Source organism: Miscanthus floridulus, unplaced genomic scaffold (assembly GCF_019320115.1).
Source record: "Miscanthus floridulus cultivar M001 unplaced genomic scaffold, ASM1932011v1 fs_155_2, whole genome shotgun sequence".
Taxonomy (NCBI): Eukaryota; Viridiplantae; Streptophyta; class Magnoliopsida; order Poales; family Poaceae; genus Miscanthus; species Miscanthus floridulus.
Genome location: NW_027096288.1, coordinates 32,527 through 48,892, shown reverse-complemented (window position 1 = coordinate 48,892; position 16,366 = coordinate 32,527). Strand labels below are relative to the sequence as shown.

Here is a 16,366-nt window from a genome sequence, read left to right as displayed (position 1 = left end):
GAGGTCTAGCGTCGGTCTGTGGTTGTCGGCCATTTTGCTAGGGTCGATTCAGGGCCTCCACGACCGGATCCAGGGCCTCATAGCCGGATCCATTTGTTCCCCCACCAGATGTGTGCAGAGCACCAAGCATGAAGCCTTGGAGGCGGCGGCGGATGTGGTTTTGCAGGCTGCGGGGGTGGCGGCCACGAGCCATAGGGTGCTGCTCCAATGGCAGGGCACGACCCCTTGGTGCTGCGGTGGCAGGCGGGGTGCAGATGTGGGGTGATGTGCTGGCGGCGGAGTGCGACTGTGTGGGGCGCTGCAGCAGCGGAAGTTCTTCGGCGTAGTGGATTTTTTCTTGGTGTTCATCGATCTTCTCCATTTGCTAGAGCAGCGGGAGTGGTAGTTCTTGAGCCCCATGGCTGGAGCAGGCTGTGCGCCATGGTCTGGGTGACACAAAGGACGATACACAGTACAAATTTCTCTCACATTGATTTTTATTCTTGTGTAGTGATTTCGGTTCGACAGAGGACTTCATTTCATAGGCCAATTTTGAGGACTATCATCAGGTGCGACACCATCAAGGTGTTTTTGTTCCCTTCTTTTTGTCATTCTTCTACCTATTTGATAAAGTTTCAGTTCATAAATTATAGCATCGTCAACGAACTTGCTTCATTTTGCTGAATTTGTATGATGCTACTGGTTTTCTTAGATTATTTACTAAGTAGGAAGTAGAAAGAACAAAGTGGTGGAAACTGAAAGGGGAGACGTCAGAGGTATTCAGGGAAAGGGTTATCAAAGAGGGCTCTTAGAAGGAAGAAGAGGACATAAACAACATGTGGGAGAAGATAGCAACCAACATTCGGAAGGTGGCCTCAGAGGTGTGTGGAGTAACCAAAGGAAGTGGAGGCGAGGCTAAAGATACTTGGTGGTGGAACGAGGAAGTCCAAAGGGCTATTAAGGAGAAGAAAGAATGCTATAGACGCTTGTACCATGACAGGAGTGTGGACAACATAGAGAAGTACAAGGTGGCAAAGAAGACTGCAAAGCGAGTTGTAAGTGTGGCAAAGGGTAGAGCGTACGAGGATCTTTACCAACATTTGAGTAAGAAGGAAGGAGAGAATGACATTTATAGGATGGCTAGGGTTCATGAGAGAAAGACAAGGGACTTCAACCAAGTTAAGTGCATTAAGGATGAAAGGGAGCATCTCTTGGTGAAGGAGGATGAGATCCAACATCGATGGCAAGAGTATTTTGACAAATTGTTCAATGGTGAGAATATGGACACAACCTTTCAGTTGGATGACTCTTTTGATAACACCAATAGGCGCTTTGTGCAGAGAATCCAAGAATCTGAGGTCAGAGAGGCGTTGAAAAGTATGAAAGGAGGTAAGGCAATGGGACCAGATGGTATCCCAATCGAGGTGTGGAGATGCCTTGGGGACATAGCTATAGTATGGCTAACCAAGCTGTTCAACCATATTTTTTCGATCGAACAAGATGCCTGATGAGTGGAGGAGAAGTATATTGGTACTGATCTACAAGAATAAAGGGGATATTCAAAGTTGTACTAATTATCGGAGAATTAAGTTGATGAACCATACTATGAAGCTATGGGAGAGTTATCGAGCATCGCTTGAGAGCAATAACTGCGGGTCTCTATGAACCAATTTGGTTTCATGTCCAGAAGGTCAACCATGGAAGCCATTTTCTTAATAAGACAAGTTATGGAGCGGTATAGGGAGAAGAAGAAGGACCTACACATGGTTTTTATTGACTTAGAGAAGGCTTATGATAAAATACCAAGGAATGTTATGTGGTGGGCTTTGGACAAACATAAAGTCCCAATGAAGTACATCGGGCTTATTAATGACATGTACAACAATGTTGTGACTAGAGTTTGAACAAGTGATGGAGACACGGATGACTTCCCGATTAGGATAGGACTACCTCAAGGGTCAGCTTTGAGCCCTTGTTTGTTTGCCTTACTGATGGATGAGGTCACAAGGGATATATAAGGGGACATCCCTTGGTGTATGCTTTTCGCGGATGATGTAGTGCTAGTTGATGAAAGCCGGACAGGAGTGAATCAGAAACTAAAGTTATGGCGGGTGACTTTGGAGTCCAAAGGTTTTAGACTCAGTAGAACTAAAACTGAGTATATGAGATGTGACTTCGGCACTACTACTCGGGAGGAGGAAGATATTAGTTTAGAAGGTCAAGTAGTGCCTAGGAAGGATACCTTTCGATATTTAGGATCAATGCTACAGAGAGACGGGAATATTGATGAAGATGTTAGTCATAGAATCAAAGTAGGGTGGATGAAGTGGCGGCAAGCATCTGGTGTCCTATGTGACAAAAGGGTACCACAGAAGCTAAAAGGCAAGTTTTATAGGACGGCGATTAGACTTGCTATGTTGTATGGTGCAAAATGTTGGCCTATGAAAAGACGACATGTTCAATAGATAAGTGTCGTGGAAATGCGTATGTTGCGTTGGATTTGCGGTCATACAAGAAGGGATCGAGTTCGGAACGATGATATACATGATAGATTAGGGGTAGCACCAATTGAAGAAAAGCTTGTCCAACACCGGTTGAGATGGTTTGGACATGTCCAACGGAGACCTCCAGAGGCACCGGTGCGTAGTGGAATCCTAAGCCAGGATAGTAACGTGAAGAGAGGCAGAGGAAGACCGAAGTTGACTTAGGTAGAGGCAATAAAAGGAGACTTGAAAGGATGGAATATACCCAAAGACTTAGCCTTAGATAGGAGTGCTTGGAAGACAGCTATTCACGTGCCTGAACCTTGATTGTTTCTGCTGGGTTTCAACTCTAGCCTACCCCAACTTTTTTGGGACTTAAAGGCTTTGTTGTTGTTGTTGTATTTACTAAGTAGGAAGTATCCATCTAGACGAAGAAAAAAGGAGTTCACTGCTCAACAGTACAGTTGATTCCATCAAGTTTTAGCTAAATTATTTTATTAATGCTTGCCCAGGTTTCTCAGAATGATTTTTATTCTTGTGCAAGAATTTTGTTTCGAGACAACTTCATTCCATGGGTGCATTTTGAGGGCTATCAGCAGGTGTAACGGCATCAGGGTGTTCCTGATCCATTGCTTTTATCATATTTCTTCTACCATGTGCTAAAATTTCCATATAGATTAAACCTTGAATTTTTAGTTTGATACAATTTATATGCACATTGTAAAATGTCATAACAAGCCAACCACTTGGAAAAAAAGCATTATCTGGTCTGTAACAAACATCATGACCCTACTCAGGTACTTAGTTGGGTTGCATACTATATGTTAGCTTACTAATCGCTGGTACATATTTAGCTACACTATTAGAAGTTTGAGATCACAGAAGTACCAGTAGTGCCATTTGTTGTTCTTTTACTGTCCTGCAAGGTTGAAAGTGATGCTTTGATCGTTTCCTTTAGGTTTCATGTTCAGTACTGTGCATGGAAGTTCTTTTGCTATTCGCTCCTTTCATAAATTCACCTAGCATTTTAGGACTGTCCCATGAATGTGCTTCATAGATTGATTATAATGGGAAGTATATCAGCTCCTGCAACATTAACCAATATGAAATCAGTGTATAAAAACAGCACATGAGAGAAAAGCTTGGATATGGCTGCAGATGTTGTTATTTTTTTCTGTGTTTGAGGCGACCCTATGTGGAGGTTTATTTTCTGCTGATGACATTATTGCTATGTTACACGGATACCTCCCTAAAGCCGCGTATCGCGTATCCGATACGTATCGGATATGGATACGTGTCCTATACGCCCAAGATACGTATCCTCCGAGTATCCTTTTTTTTATTTTTGTGAAAATCGGATACGCCGTCGGACGCGTATCCTGCGTGCTGATATGGCCCAGCCCAGTGGAAGCCCAGGAAGATTGACCTTATCCTCTGCCCCGACGCCCTAGCGTCCGCTGTCCGCGTCGCGCCACATCCCCACGCAGCGCCACAACCCCGCTCGCCGGCCACCGGCCACCGGCGACGAGCCTCCGCCTCCGCCTCCGCTCACCAGCGACGAGCCTCCGTCCCTACTCGTCGGCCGCCAGCGACGAGCCTCCGCCTCCGCCCGCCGGCCGCCAGCGACGAGCCTCCGCCTCCGCCCGCCGGCCGCCAGCGACGTGGATCCGCCTCCGCTCGCCTCCGTCCCTACTCGCCTCCGCCCTATGACATGGATCCCGTGAGGTAATCCCCTTCCCTCTTCTTCTCCATCTACTTGCTGCTTGATTTCTTTGCTCCCCACGCCGCATCCCCACTTCATCTTCCCCAGTTCCCCTTCCTCCCTTCGTCTTCTATTTCCAATTCAGTTAGTCTGTTAGTGAGTTCTTGTTGCTTTCCTTGTATGCAGTAGATGGCGTCTCCAAATATGTGCAGTGCTAGTGCAAGTGCTAGTGTAGGATCTGCAGCCACAAACACAACAGACATCAAGGCTCCACTTTGGGATCATGTAACCATTCTGGGAAGCCTAAAACTGGTGGAGGAAGTGCTATGTGGCGCTGCAAGTACTGTCCAATGCAAAAACTGAGTAGTTACACTAGAGTTGAAGCTCATTTGCTGCAGAAGGGAGGAAGGGGAATAGGTAAATGTCCTAATGTTACATATGAAATGCTTAGTGAAATGAGGAAGGAAATTGAAAGGTGCAAGAATCTGGTGGAAGGTGATGTACACTAGTACACTAGTAGTAGAAGGTGATGTACTGAACTACTACTGATTACTGAATACTCAAGTTTTAGTAATAAATTGATTGATAGTTGGTTTTTCTGTGCAAATTCTGGACTTGGAGTCTTGGAGAACTCGAGAATGGACAATTGAAGAATGGAGATGCTTCCGGAGTTCCGGTCTTTGCTTTGGCTGAGCAATTGCTATTGCAAGGTAATTTACTACATTCACTCTTTCAGTCTTTCACAATTTTAATATGCGCTATTATCTATTTTTATTTAAAAAATAGTAAAACGTATCCGTGTATCGGGTTTTTTAGGAAATTGCCGTATCCGCGTATCCGCATCCTTCCGATACCGATACACGTATCCGTATCTGTGCTGCATAGCATTATTGTCAATGCATTCTATGGCATGCTTCTCAGCAATTTCTTTTGGGTTTTTCTTTGTTTTAGAGCTCACAGTACCTACACTAAAACTTGAGCGCATTTAGTTTGTCGCAGTCCCTATCAATGTAGTTCCAGGGCCTACAATTTTTGTTTGGTGATGTTGTTGATATATTGATCACATTCATTTCATAAACCTAAAAATGTGAATCTAGAACTTTATTTTGGAGGTTTCATGTTATTATTTTTGCTGACATGGCCCTTAGAGACCTAAATGCTTACTGAATCATTATTATTATGAGTAGGAAAGAAGACGAGGGCAAAGAAGATAAGAGTATGCAGTCAATGGGCAGGTAAAGAATTTGCACAGACACCTCCATTTTTTAGTGATGCAAAAGACTGGAGTGTGCTTGACATGGTTATGTTTTACCAACAACTGTGCTTTTGGCTTTTTTCGCCAACCAGCTAAATGTTGGTTTAGGTTTATGCCTACAACCTGAGAGGATAAGTAGGCTGTAAAAAAAGTAGTTCAGTTTTCTTACTGATAATAATGTTCCTAAATACATACGGCTATTTTGAAATGGGAGTGGCACACGAGGATAGGGGGCAGCACCGGTGATGGCTACCTGGTAAGCCGATTCCTGCCATTTGTTCTAGGTACTTGCATGTTCTAAGAAATGAAGATGAGTTTACAATTTTCAATTATTCTTTTTGTGAAACATCTTCAGCTATGTCTTTATTATTGTCTGGGAGGTTGGTTTTCATGCACATCCACGAGTCCTTCACTTTTGAAAATATGTATTTTTTATTTGTCCAAGTCTGAGACTTCATCTGGAATGCTTGCTTAGCAACCTTACCATCTGGCTCTGTTTTCTCAGCTATTAACAAAGATAGAGTTATAGCTATCATACTTGGAACATGGGTATCCCAACTATCGAAGGTACCAGATTGCATAACCGTGGCGTGGTGTGCATTTGAATTGTTTTATGTCAAATATTTTTTACACTCAAGGTTCCATTTGGCAAATAAAACCGCAAAGTTATCACCCGTGCATGGTCGCACGCAAATATTATGTTGCACTTAATATTTTAATCATTATTTTTGTTCTTAGCTTGTCTTCAGAACTATATATTATTGATGTCCTTATTCATGTCACTTAGTTACCATGGGTTTACTTTCTCTATTATTGCAATGGATTTAATGATTTGTTTCTACAGCTCAATGTGCACAGGCCTTGTGCAGATGAAACACCTAGGGGAGCAAAGGACTTTTCTATCTTCCAGGTTTGTTTAAGCTTCTGCACAAATGCAATCCCTCCCCTTTTGCCTTTTTTCTTTTTAAATTAAACTGACCCTCATATATGTTTAGCCATATATATGCTAGCCCTTGCTTATTACCTTGGTTGTATCATGTGTTACTGATGGTGCCTAATTCTTATTTGCTCCATGATGATTTTCATCTCCTTGTCTTCAAACTGTCATGGCTACAGATTCATATACGTCATACATGTGAAACAATACTAATCCATTTGGTGATGCTTACAACATGTCTTTTCTGTTTGCAAACTTAAAGTGCGAGATTAATCCCCAAATTAAAGTGCAAAATTAAACTGTCTTTTCTGTTTACATGTCCATTTGTTGATGCTTATAGCATGTCTTTTCCTGTATGACAGTATGAGTAAGATAGAAATCCCCAAATCTTGTGAGATTGAATGTATGTTTATTGGAGGGAAGTTTTTGATATGTGTTAGATCAGCTCGTATCAAGTTGAAAATTTTTACAGACTTGCAAATAACTGAAACAAATTTCAGCTGTTTTAGATCAATGAGCAGCATGCAGAAACAACAAAAAACTGAAAGTACTGAATTTGCACTGTTTTTTTTCTATTTTACAGATCTGCTCTACCCTATTTGTTGTATTCTTAAATTACTGAACCAACTACTACATGGTTGTAGGAAATCATGCAGTAAACTACTGAACCTGTTTGAATTGTGGCTAGCATCAGGGTGGATGATTAATTGAGAAATAGTGTTGGTAGGCTGCCACATCCATTTTTTGAGCTGAATCTTTATGCAGAGTGGTGCATAAAAATCCATTTGTAGCAATGCTTCTGTGCAGGACAATAGTTACTTGGCATGTGTGAGTTTTTTGGTGTGAACCTGTGCACCTGTGAGTACATTTGTGCAGGAGAATAGTTGGTCATGAGTCATCTTTAGTTAATCTCAGTTCTGTTAGTTAATTTCAATTCTGAACCTGGGACTACTGTATCTGAACCTGAGACTATTGTAGAACCTGAGACTATGATCCTTAACTGGAACTTTGCTGTGTCTGTCCATTTTCTTATCACTTGCATGCAGTGTGAATCTGCAGAGGTGCTGCTTGTGATCTCACACGTTTGAATGCTTAGTGTGTGAACCTGGTGCTTGTGTGGAGCTTCCTTGACATGTGAAGCCTTGTTAAGTATATACAGGAGATCGAATGCATTTGTTCTGATATAATTTAGTTCAAAAATAATTTTACTCAGCCACATAGTTTACGTGGCATATTGGATCACAATGTCTTGCATACATTAACCGCTCCAGCTTGTCTTTGGAAAGAATGAAATGAAATCCCCCACTGAGAGTCAGTTTCACAACAACAACAAAGCCTTTAAGTCCCAAACAAGTTGGGGTAGACTAGAGTTGAAACCCAACATAAGCAATCAAGGTTCGGACACGTGAATAGCTGTTTTCCAAGCACTCCTATCTAAGGCTAAGTCTTTGAGTATATTTCATCATTTCAAGTCTCCTTTTATTGTCTCTACCCAAGTCAACTTCGGTCTTCCTCTGTCTCTCTTCATGTTACTATCCTGGCTTAGGATTCCACTATGCACCAGGTGTCTCTGGAGGTCTCCGTTGGACATGTCCAAACCATCTTAACCGGTGTTAGACACAGCTTTTCTTACAATTGGTGCTATCCCTAATCTATCACGTATATCATCGTTTCGAACTCAATCCCTTCTTGTATGACCGCAAATCCAACGCAACATACGCATTTTCCGCGACACTTATCTGTTGAACATGTCGTCTTTTCGTAGGCCAACATTCTGCACCATACAACATAGCAGGTCTAATTGTCGTCCTATACAACTTGTCCTTTTAGCTTCTAGTGGTAGCCCTTTTGTCATATAGGACACCAGATGCTTGGTGCCACTTCATCCACCCTACTTTGATTCTATGGCTAACATCTTTATCAATATCCCCTGTCTCTCTATAGCATTGATCCTAAATATCGAAATGTATCCTTCCTAGGCACTACTTGACCTTCCAAACTAATATCTTCCTCCCCTCGAGTAGTAGTGCCGAAGTCACATCTCATACACTCAGTTTTAGTTCTACTGAGTCTAAAACCTTTGGACTCCAAAGTCTCCCGCCATAACTCTAGTTTCTGATTCACTCCTGTCCGGTTTTCATCAACTAGCACTACATCAGTCCGCAAAAAGCATTACACCAAGGGATGTCCCCTTGTATGTCCCTTGTGACCTCATCCATCACTAAGGCAAACAGATAAGGGCTCAAAGCTGACCCTTGATGTAGTCATATCCTAATCAGGGAAGTCATTTGTGTCTTCATCACTTGTTCGAACACTAGTCACAACATTGTTATACATGTCCTTAATGAACCCAACGTACTTTCGTTGGGATTTTATGTTTGTCCAAAGCCCACCACATAACATTCCTTGGTATTTTATCATAAGCCTTTTCCAAGTCAATAAAAACCATGTGTAGGTCCTTCTTCTTCTCCCTATACCGCTCCATAACTTGTCTTATTAAGAAAATGGCTTCCATGGTTGACCTTCCAGGCATGAAACCAAATTGGTTCATAGAGACCCGTGTTATTGCTCTCAAGCGATGCTCGATAACTCTCTCCCATACCTTCATAGTATGGCTCATCAACTTAATTCCTAGGTAATTAGTACAACTTTGAATATCCCCTTTATTCTTGTAGATCGGTACCAATATACTTCTCCTCCACTCGTCAGGCATCTTGTTCGATCGAAAAATATGGTTGAACAACTTTGTGGGGTATTAACCCCTATACCCTTACGGCTAGGCTTGGGCCGGCCCGAATCAGGGGGTCTGGCCCACTGGAAGACGACGCGTGGCCCGGCCAATCTGTTCAGAATCCCGCGCAAAGAATCAAGGCAGATTTGGAGGTCAAGCAAGATTCTGGTCGGTTAGAATAGGAATCCTTATCCGGCCACCTATGACAATTGTAACTGGCTAGGATTAGTTTCCAGATTTGTAACCCTGCTCCCCGGACTATATAAGGCAGGCAGGGGACCCCTCTAAAAAACATCTCTTATTGACATACAACAATACAATCAGATGCATGACGTAGGTATTACGTCTTCACGGTGGCCGAACCTGGATAAAATCTTGTGTCTGTCTTACGTCACCATCTTGTTTGTTGCTTGCGTATCTGTCTGCCGATAATCTACTACCTTGGGCAAACCCCTAGGTAGACTACCGACCATATTTCATCGATAGTGGCACGCCAGGTAGGGGGTATGCGTACTGCTCTCCAGGCGAACAAGATGGTCATCATCCCTAGTTCCATGGCTACACCGAACGGCCTTACGTTCACCATCGGCCAGATCACCTGGACCACTGGCTCCAACGACTTCATCGCCACAACCCCGGAGGAGGTGCGGGTTCAATCTGCGCCGACCACTGCTTCACCTGCATCGGCTACGGCTCCGACCACAGTGGATCTGGCTCTGACCACGCCGGCATCGTCTTCAGCCACGCCAACAACCCATCGTCCGCTTCCTCGCAACAAAAGGAGGTAGGTCGACAACACCGACCTGCTTGACTCCATCGATCAGGTCAGCACCAAACTTGCCGAAACCCTGGCTCTGGTAAGTTCGATTCAAAGTCAACCTAATAAGCAGGTAACTATGACCCACAACAGATCTACCCGACCAGCTTGGGCCAGTCGTCCTGCACGACTCGGTATGGATCTCGTGGTCACATCTACTCCTGAAGGGCGCTCCGTTCGTCGCCGGCCAGCCCCTGCGACGGGTCTCCGGCTCTCCAAGTACGAAGCCTTGATGGAGAACCACCAGGCCCAGCCCTACGGCCTGCGCAACTTTGTCAACATGGTCCGAATTGAGGATTATCAAGAAGGATCAGTCCACATAGTTCAAGAGGGTGGCTCAAGCTCTTCGTCTGGCATCACATCTAATGCCTCCGTTCACACCGAGCTCCAGCATCATGATGATGAAGGCATTGAATATGATCTGGATATCCCAAACCATGCCCCGGGATACCCGCGATTCCCGTCCTTCCCACCAAGGCGAGGAGACTTGATCAATGTTGTCAGTAATGACAAACCACCAGCAGTCGGTGAGACAGAACAAGAAAGGCTAGCACGCGAAGCACGCAATATTGACCGGTTTAATCGCCGACAAATCAAAGCTGGGGCAGAAGAGGAGGCCTGACGCATAAGGGTCCAGATACGCGATCTTAACAATGCCTTTGACAGGGTGGGGGACAAGCAGGTCTTTAGGACTCCAAGCGCCAATGTAGTTGTTGCTATGGCGACAATGCAACGACTACCCAACACCCCAGAAACACAGGCAGTTCGTGATGATATACAAGCTTACCTGATGGCTGCTATGGCCCAGACCATAGAGATTGTAAATCAAGCCCAGGCTCCATCCATCTCAGTCGAATCAAGCCACAGCCACCAGTACTCAAGTCGCTCACAGCCACCCAACCAACGTGGCTCGCACAACAATGACCCATCAGACAACCGTCAAGGCGGAAACGGTGGCCATGATGGTGGTCGGGACGACAACCGCCGTCGGGATGACAACCGCCGCGACTTCTGGGACGACAACCGCTGGGACAACCGTGATAATCACCGCGATAACCACAGTCGCAGGGTTAATCAGGGTGGCAACTGAGATCACCGTGATGGCAATAATGATCTCCGCCATTACCTCAGAGAACGCAATCTGCGCGATCGCATCAACCAAAGAGCCAACGATCATGCATCCCATGAAAGCTATCGCCGTATGGAATATGATACTGCCCACGGCCCTCTGGGTTTGAAGCAGTTTACTCCGCACCTTCACCAAGTCATATGGCCCAAGAACTTCAAGCTCGAAAAACTTTAGAAGTACGACGGCATGGAGAACCCCGAATTATGGGTCATGCTCTACGAAACCGCATGCAGATCAGCCATGGCTAACGAGCACGTCATGTCTAACTATTTCCCAGTTGCTGTCGGCCATGCAGGCCACCAATGGCTGGTCAGCTTGCCGGCGAACTACTTTGATTCTTGGCAAGAGCTCAAGCAAGCTTTCATCGACAACTTCATTGCTACTTGTGAGCAACCCGGCAACAAATATGATCTACAGTGGATTCGAGATCGGAAAGATGAGCCACTACGCGAGTACGTCCGGTGTTTCTCGAAGATGTGCATCAAGGTCCCGTCAATCTCCGACAATGAGGCAATTGAGGCTTTCATCACTGGTCTCCGCTTCCATGATGCCCTACGGGACAAGCTCCTCCGCAAGAGACCTGAATCAGTCACAGCGCTCCTGGCTACTGCCAAGAAATATGTGGATGCCGACAATGCTAAAAAGATAATCATCGAAGAAGCAGCAAGGGTTCCACGCTTCGACCACCCTCCACACCGCAACGACTACCACGGCAACCATGGTCGGAACGACAACTTTGATCACCGCAACCAGCGCAACGACCCCCGTGACCACCGCGACCAGCGTAATCAGCGGCGTAATCACCGTGACGATTACAGGGGCAAGCGTGCTCGGGAAGACGACGGCGAGGTCAACACCATTAAGAAAGGTGGCGGACGTTGCAACTACGAAGAAGACTATGCCAAAGCATTGAAAGGACCCTGCCAGCTCCACCCCAAGTCAAACCATACCATGGAGAATTGCCGCGTTCTCAAGTCTATCTACACGCGTCAACAGGCTCCGGATACGTCCGACAAGCCTAACGACGCAGGGGAACAGCGCAACGAGGACAACGATGATGAAGACGTAGATCCCCGTCACAAGTACGTCAAGCCAACTGATCGTGTCCACACCATCATTGGAGGCAAAGTGTCCATCGAGACTAGATGAGAACGCAAGATGTTCGCCCGCGCCTACTTGAACATGGCCAACATCGACAACCTCATCGTCGATCTACGGCTCCCTCCTTGGTCTCACCATGAGATCTCCTTCAGCAAAAAAGACCAATGGGCTGCAATACCTGAGCCAGGATGTTTTCCCCTGGTCCTCGATCCTTGTATCAATAAGGTTCCATTCGATAGAGTGCTGATTGACGGCGGCAGTTCCATCGATATACTGTTTAACAGTCTGCCAGCCCTGAAAATAACCTAGGTGGATCTCAAGCCATACGAGGCACAGTTCTAGGGCATCCTCCCCGGACAGAGCTCTACACCTCTCGGACAGATCATGCTACCTGTGCAGTTTGGTACCCCGGACCACTTCCGCACTGACTACGTCAACTTCGTGGTCGCTGACTTCGATGGCACCTACCATGCTATCCTTGGTCGACCATCGCTCACCAAATTCATGGCCATACCTCACTACAGGTATTTGGTGCTCAAGATGCCTACAGAAAAAGGGGTTCTAACTCTCAGGGGCAACATATACGCAGCTTATACCTGCGAGGACGATAGCTTCAAAATAGCAGAGGCTCACGACCTCTCTATTCGCATGGCTGAGACCATGCTCGATGCCAAGAAGACCTCAGTCGACCACCTAGAGATCCCAGAGCTCGAGGCTCCACGCAAGAACATCAAGTCTAAAGAGTACAAGGCGATCCAGCTGGTCGACGGCAATCCCAGCAAAATGGCCCTTATCGGGGTCAACCTGGATCCTAAATAGGAAGACGCGCTTGTTAGGTTCTTGAGGAGCAATGTGAGTGTGTTCGCATGGAAACCTGCCGACATGCCCAGTGTACCTCGAAACTTGATCGAGCACTCCTTAAATGTCGACGGCAAGGCCAAACCTATCAAGCAGAAGCTACGACGGTTCGCTCATGACAAAAAGGAGGCTATTAGGGTAGAAGTTACATGGCTTTTGGCAGCCGGATTTATCAAAGAAGTGTATCATCCGGAGTGGTTAGCCAACCTGGTTCTTGTACGCAAAAAGAATAATGAATGGAGAATGTGCGTTGATTACACTGATCTTAACAAACACTACCCTAAGGACCCCCTTCGGCTTACCTCGCATAGACGAGGTCATAGATTCAACTGCCGGTTGCGAGTTGCTGTCCTTTCTCGATTGCTACTCTGGTTATCACTAGATCGCTCTCAAAAAGGACGACCAGATCAAGACATCCTTCATCATGCCCTTCGGCGCTTACTGCTACACGACGATGTCGTTCGGGCTCAAGAATGCCGGGGCTACCTACCAACGCGCCATACAGGCCTGCCTCAACGACGAGATAAAAGACAACCTCGTCGAGGCTTATGTTGATGACGTAGTTGTTAAAACCAAGGAAGCGTACACCCTTGTCGACGACCTCCAACGTACCTTTACAGCCCTTAACACATTCCAATGGAAATTAAACCCAAAGAAGTGCATCTTTGGTGTTCCTTCTGGTATACTGCTTGGCAACGTCGTCAGTCACGACGGCATACGCCCTAACCCAGAGAAGGTCAAAGCTGTCTTGGACATGAAGCCACCTAAAAAGGTGAAGGATGTTCAGAAGCTCACCGGATGCATGGCTGCCCTCAGCCATTTTATATCAAGATTAGGCGAAAAGGGACTGCCGTTTTTCAAGCTGCTCAAAGCAACCGAGAAGTTTGAGTGGTCGGAGGAGGCAGACACTGCTTTTACATAGCTGAAGCAGTTCCTTACATCACCTCTGGTCCTCACTGCTCCCAGAGAAGACAAAACCCTCCTGCTTTACATTGCGGCAACTAATCGGGTGGTCTCCACTGCCATGGTGGTCGAGCGCGACGAGCCCGACCATGTCTACAAGGTACAGCGACCAATCTATTTCATCAGTGAGGTACTCAATGAATCCAAGACCAGGTACCCATAGGTTCAAAAATTGATCTACGCCATACTGATAACATCCCGAAAGTTGAAACATTACTTCGACGGATATCATGTGGTGGTCGTGACCGAGTACCCTCTGGGAGACATCATTCGTAACAAGGATGCGAACAGGCGCATCGTCAAATGGGCAATGGAGCTATGCCCTTTCTCCTTGGAATTTGCAAGCCGTACTACAGTCAAGTCTCAGGCACTTGTCGATTTCATCGTCGAGTGGACAGACTTAAGCACACCTGCCTCTCAGGGGCCCGATGAGTATTGGAAGATGTACTTCGACGGCTCTCTCAACATTGACAGTGCAGGAGCAGGAGTCCTTTTCGTGTCTCCATCCAAGGAGCAGCTCTGGTACGTCCTCAGGATTTATTTCCTAGCATCTAATAACGCCGCCGAGTACGAAGCATGCCTACATGGTTTGCGCATTGCGGTCGAGCTCAGTGTCAAACATCTCTATGTCTACGAAGACTCGGCTCTGGTCATCAACCAACTCAACAAGGATTGGGGCACGACCAGCGAAAAGACGGATGCATACTGCAAATCAATCAAAAAGCTGGAAGGCAAGTTCTATGGCATCGAGTACACACATGTGGTCCAGGACAAAAATCAAGCAGCAGATGCACTGTCAAAGTTAGGATCATCGTGGGCTAAAGTCCCACATGGCGTATTTGTTCAAGACCTGCTCACGCCTTCCATCAAAGAAGAAGATCATGTGGTCGACAAGCCTCCAGACCAGCTTTTGGTGGCTACGGTTCCATCGTCAAACACCATCGAACCACCTCCAACCACTAAGAAGCTTGACTAGAGAGTACCTTTCATCAAGTATCTGACAGATGGTAGCAGTTACACCGATCAGACAGAAAACGAACGCCTGATGCATTGCAGTAAGCAGTATCTGCTCGTCGATGGCAAATTGTGGTGCAAGAACACAAAGGAGGAAATCTTGATGAAGTGTATAACCTAGGAGGATGGCGAACATCTCCTAGACCAAATTCACTCTGGCTCCTACGGCAACCACGCGGCCTCGAGAACGCTGGTTGGCAAGGCTTTCCGAGTAGGGTTCTATTGGTCGTCATCCATAGCCGATGTAGAGAAGCTAGTCCGCCATTGTGAGGGTTGTCAGTTCTTCACCAAGAGAATCCACGTACCAGCACATGAGATTCAGACAATACCAGCCTCTTGGCCCTTCGCATGCTGGGGACTAGATATGATCGGGCCCTTCAAGCCGGCTCCTGGGAAATTTACATGTGTCTTTGTGCTGATCGATAAATTTTCTAAGTGGATAGAGTACATGCCTCTGGTACAGGCATCTTCAGAAAAGGCTGTCACGTTCATCGACCAGGTCATCCACCGTTTCGGCATACCCAACAGCATCATCACTGATCTGGGTACTCAGTTCACTGGGAACACTTTTTGGGACTTCTATGATGAAAGGAGCATAGTGGTAAAATACGTCTCGGTGGTGCACCCTAGAGCTAATGGATAGGTCGAGTGGGCAAATGGTATGATCTTGGATGCACTTAACAAGAGGATGTACAGAGAAAACGACAAAGCTCCCAGAAGATGGCTCAAAGAGTTACCAGCCATGGTCTGGGGCCTCAGGACCTAGCCTAGTCGCAATACTGGCGTATCACCATACTTTATGGTTTACAGCGCCGAGGCAGTGCTCCCAGCAGATATAGCCTTCAGATCAGCACGGGTGGAGAACTTCGACGAAGACAAGGCCAATGAAGTGCGGGAGCTAGAAGTGAATAGTGTAGAAGAGAAGCGGTTCGATTCTTGCGTATGTACAACCAAATACCTTGCTATTTTGCGCAGGTACTACAACAAGAACGTTAAGGAGCAGTTCTTCGTGGTTGGGGACCTGGTCCTGAAGTGGAAGACAAATCAGGCTAGTGTCCACAAACTTGCAACTCCATGGGAAGGGCCCTTCATGATCAAGGAGGTTACATGACCAACGTCTTACAGGTTAGCTCACCTGGACGATACAGATGTACCCAATTCATGGCACATCGACAAGCTTAGGCGTTTCTATGCTTAACTACTAAGATATGTACTCCTCTTGTACTTTTGATTTAATTCAATAAAGCTATTATGATTTCTCCGACCACTCAAATGTGTCACTTCGAAGGCCATTGTTATTCTAACTCAACTAGTCAAAACCGACCACCATTCCTTTCCGGGTTTTCGGAGCAGGCCCTGTCTCCTTCTCCTCCCAATGCGTGCATGGGATCTGCTCT

The 16,366-nt window shown here is 46.0% G+C and overlaps 1 long non-coding RNA gene across 2 annotated transcripts in view; it reads left to right on the top strand.

Moving 5' to 3' along the window:
- Positions 1 to 440: 440 nt before the first annotated feature.
- The window catches only part of LOC136530550 (uncharacterized), a 35,129-nt gene continuing 19,203 nt past the window's right edge, over positions 441 to 16,366 (top strand). Inside the window, exons 1-3 of one of the 2 annotated variants that reach the window (XR_010777804.1) lie at positions 441 to 548; positions 2,975 to 3,077; positions 5,352 to 5,675. This is a non-coding gene — a long non-coding RNA (uncharacterized lncRNA). Of the gene's footprint in view, positions 549 to 2,974; positions 3,078 to 5,351; positions 5,773 to 16,366 lie in introns of those variants that run through there. The other variant, XR_010777803.1, reaches the window with a different exon arrangement.